At 48.4% G+C, this 4,513-nt stretch overlaps 1 pseudogene; it reads left to right on the plus strand.

Moving 5' to 3' along the window:
* Positions 1-4,513, plus strand: part of LOC105509270 — a 46,091-nt pseudogene that overhangs the window by 1,072 nt on the left and 40,506 nt on the right.

Below are 4,513 nucleotides of genomic sequence, written 5' to 3' on the forward strand. Positions count from 1 at the left end.
TGGGTGGCAATGGGAGAATGGGTTTGGTTTGGTTTTCTCCCAGCCTTCTACTCTCCAGAGAGACTTTAACATATTTTTCTGAGTTCTCCACCTCATATTCTAATTCTCCACAGTTCTGGGACCAGACTGCCCTTCAGTAAGTGGTCTCTGAAGTGAAATTTGCTTATCTTCTGTGGAATGGATCTTGGGAAACTGAACTTGGCAGCTTGAATCTTCCTCATATCATCTCAACTTGGGGTACTTTGAGTGCCACAGGATAAATGTGGGAGATCTTTCTGAAACATCAGTTTCCCTTGATTCTCTTGAGAGAGAAAAAACGTTAATGTACTTAGGGATGACAGTCACATACGTTTCTAAGAGAATACCAGACTTCTCTCTGAAATGAGACTTGGGTTGTCCTCTTTCTGATAAATTCTCAGATTTAACAAAAAAGCTGCCTTCTGCCATGAGGACACATGGATATAAAAGTTTGAGAGGTCCTGGTGCACTTCTTCACTCTTACAGACGTGTGAGGATGTATGACTCCAAACCACACAGTGTGCAGTTCCTCCCTACTTAATGTTTAGTTTTCTACCTCTGGGTCGGATTTTGGTCTCTGGCAGCTGCTGATTCATGGCAAAACCCCAGAGCTTGGAGTCAGAAGACTGAGTTTAAGTTCCATTATTGCCCACCCTCCCTTTTTTTTAGCCATAATATCCATCCCTCTCAATCAGTAAGTGATTGTGAAAACACCTTGTACAGTTGTTGGTGGTATTAAATCAGATGGTGTATGAGAGTATTTTGAAAAACTGTAAAGGGGGATATGGCTGTAGGGGCTGGTAGTTCTCATGAGTATTACTGCTCTTCTTTCCCACAGCTAAAAGAATATCAGCAGAGGAACAGCCCTGGTCTTCCGGCAGGAGCGAAGACAAAAAAGAAGAAAACTGGCAGTAGCCCTGAGACAACCACTTCTGGTGGTTGCCACTCACCTGGGGATGTGAGTCTTGGCTGGCCAGGCTCCTGGGGACAGGGGGCCCAAGGGGGCAGTAGAGGGTAATTGTTAAGATTGCTGGGTACTGGTTAAGAATTCTGGGTTTGAATCCTGCCTCTCCATTGGCTAGGGATTTGATTTATGGCAAGTTGCTTGAGCTCTTTGGGCCTCTCTTTTCACATCTGTAAAATAGGGGTAGTGTTGTTTGGTTTTTATTTCTGAAGTTTAAATGATATTCCATATTGTTGTTGTTTTTATGTTAACCCCTAGTACATGTCCTGCTGTGAACACCCAGGATACCCAGGAAATGGTCATTGCTGTTTGATTTTCCTGATCCCCAGTCTCAAGGGGGAGCTGGGCCAATGAGTACAGCCACTTGCTATCAAGCTGTCCCTTTAGGAGTCACAGAAGGGGGCTCAGGGTGTGGTGAGGAGAGCCCCAGGCACTAGGAGTAAGAGAAGATCTAACTTGCCACCAGCTTGCTGGGTGACCACAGAAAAACCACTTCTTACCCTGGGCCTCAGTTTTCTCCGTTGTAAGATGGCACTGGATAAGATCACTGTCTTTCAAACTTGTTTTTTAGCTGGAGCCCCCTTAGTTCAAGTGAACCCTTACTCAGGAGTCTGGTTGTGTAATAGAGGTGGAGGTCTGGAGCTCTACCAGATTCATCGTCCACATCCTGGACCTGAGGAAAGGGGTCCAGTGAGCATATTAAGAGCTGCGTTGGTCATGTGACTCCACCCTGTGACTGCATCGCTCAGGGAACATTTCCATCTATTTGTTCCTGCCCCTGGCAAGGCAGCAGGTGGCCATTTGGAAGAATGGCACAGGCCATGGTTTCAATCTCCTCTGCTCTTCCTCAGCGTTTCATTTTCCTGAACCCACATCTTCCTCCTCCCCTACTTGTTTGTTTCTCTCTAAGCCACTTCTGTCTTTCTCACCCAGCCCTTGTTTTTCCCTTGTCCCCTCCTATAGATTCAGGACATTCTGAAGGTGCTGGTGTCCAACCTTAACCATTCCAGTGGGGTAGCGCTCCCCCATTGCACAAGTGGAAGGGGAGGCAGTGCCGAGACCCCTCTCTGGCTTGCTCTCTCCAGCTGTGCATGCCCCTGAGGCTTCTCTGGTTTGGGGGATACTTTGCCTCTGCCTTGCTTTATGTTGCTGCCATTAACCTTCATCCTGTTTATGTCTGCTTCTTCACCTGCTTGATTGATTGGGTTTTTTCCTTGCCCGCATCTTTTAGCATCTTGGAAATGGTGAGACCTTAAAGTGTAAAAGTAACTTGGGAATAATGTACACAGCAGGCATGTGCAATTTGGGGATTTTTTTTTTTTGGAGGGGGCAGAATGTCACTGTGTCACCCAGACTGGAGTGCAGTGGTGCGATCTCGGCTCACTACAACATCTGTCTCCCAGGTTCAAGTGATTCTCTTGCCGTAGCCTCCTTAGTAACCAGGATTACAGGCACCTGTCACCATGCCCGGCCAATCTTTGTATTTTTATTAGAGACGCGGTTTAACCATGTCGGCCATGCTGGTCTTGAACTCCTGACCTCCAGTGATCCACCCGCCTCAGCATCCAAAAGTGCTGGGACTACATTCGTGAGCCAGTGTGCCCGGCCCCTTTGCTGTTTTTATACTTTCTCTATATCCATAACTGTTTCCCTGTAAGTTTTTTTTTTTTTAATTTCTCTTTTTTATTACTCCTGCGTCATCTGCTACCCTGAAGGAGCTGGAGGTAAGAGGCCCTGAGTCAAGGTGCAGTGACCCTGCAGGACAGCCCTCCAACCTCCTCTCACAGTGGGAGCTGGGTGCCCCTCTGCCAGCTGAGATAGCCCACACATACCCCAGCCCTAATGATTGTTCTCTCTACCTCTTCCCACAATCCTCCTCCAACTCCTCCTCTCTGCATGCACCTCAGAGCCAGAACCAAGAACTGGAAGTAGCCCTGGACTCAAGCTCTGTAACAATCAATCAACTCTATGAAAACATAGAATCACTGGTAAGAGTCCAGTGGGGTCCTGTGATTCCACACTGCCAATCCAGGGCTTTAGATTCCCCTTGGGACTCTGAAGAAAGGGCTGGGTCCCCTGGTGCCAAAGGCAAATGGGGAGCTGGAGCACCGAGGCCTCACCTGGAGGGACCCCAGAGCAAGGAGCATGCAGCATGGCTCTTCTGTCACTGCCCTCTTTGCCGACTCTCTCTTCTCCAGACACCCTTGCCCCAGTCCTTGCCACACACACCCTGGGGTTATCACCTCTCAGGGAAGCACTAGCCTGATGGTTTCTCAGGGACCCTGTATTTCTGTCACAACTCAGTCCCTAATTTGCTCTTTGAGTCTGCACAAGCCACCTCTCCTCCTTGCGCTGGTGTTTCCGAAGGAGGTAGAGCATCAAAGGTCTCGGTTAGCTCTAAGAGTCTCAGATTTAAAGGCTCCTAGCATGTAAACCTGAGGGCCAAGGGCTCCTGTCTGTCCTTTTCCATTCTATATCTGCTGTGAAGAACTGTACCTGGCTCAGTAAATGTTTGTTGAATGAACGCACCTTTCTCAATCACAAGCTGGCAGAAGGGTAGTCCTTTCTCAGACTCTGTCTCTAGAGGTTTATGTTACTGTCCTTTCAAGAGAATCCAGATTCAGACTTTGAGTTCTGTGGCTGTGGGCAAAAACCAACAAAGACCCAAATCCTCTGTCCTTGGGAGCTTGAGGAGAGTTGATCAGTTCATGTTGCCATTGGGTCTGAGAATGTTGTCTTTAAAATTCATTCCTGGCCCCTGCCTACCACTTCCTGGTCTGGGGAATAGAGTTGAGGGGGCCACCCTCAGTCACCTGAATTTGACTGTCCCCACAGAAACAACAGAAGGAACAAGTGGAGCATCAGCTGGAAGAAGTAATGTGATTTCTTTGTTTACACACAACATGACTGCTGGGTTTGGGGGGCACTCAGATGTAGAGGCACCAGTCTCATCTCGCCCACTCCCAGCTTGGGGAAGAAGGCACATCCCTCAGATTCCACCACATCCCCACAGGGTCCCTGATAACCTGGTCCCATGGGTGGGCCTGTCCTGGGGCATCGGTGGCATGCTGGGGGCATCTCTCTTGCTGTGCCATCTCTGCCTCCCCATGGTAAGAGCTCTGTCTTCCTCTTCCTATAGGAAAAGAAAGCAAACAATGAAATACACAAAGCAAAAACGGAGCAGTTAGAGGTGAGTGGAGGGTGGGGAGTTTTCTCCTGTCCTCTGGAGAATGTTTCTTTCCTTCTCTTTCAGCACTTGCTTGGCTTTTCTCCCAAATATTCAACTTCAGACAATCAACATCCTCACGCGGGAAAAGGCAGACTTGAAGACCACCCTTTACCATACTAAACGTGCCGCCAGACACTTTGAAGGTGGGAATCAGGGCACCCCATCATCCTTCAACCTGGCACTTTGACAGGTCTTTAGGGGGAGTCCTTTGGGTCCCATCTCAACCTCTGTCATTACAGAAGAGTCCAAGGATCTTGCTGGCCGCCTGCAATACTCCTTATAGCATATTCAAGAATTGGAGC

Source organism: Colobus angolensis, unplaced genomic scaffold (genome assembly GCF_000951035.1).
Source record: "Colobus angolensis palliatus isolate OR3802 unplaced genomic scaffold, Cang.pa_1.0 Scaffold172, whole genome shotgun sequence".
Classification (NCBI taxonomy): domain Eukaryota; kingdom Metazoa; phylum Chordata; class Mammalia; order Primates; family Cercopithecidae; genus Colobus; species Colobus angolensis.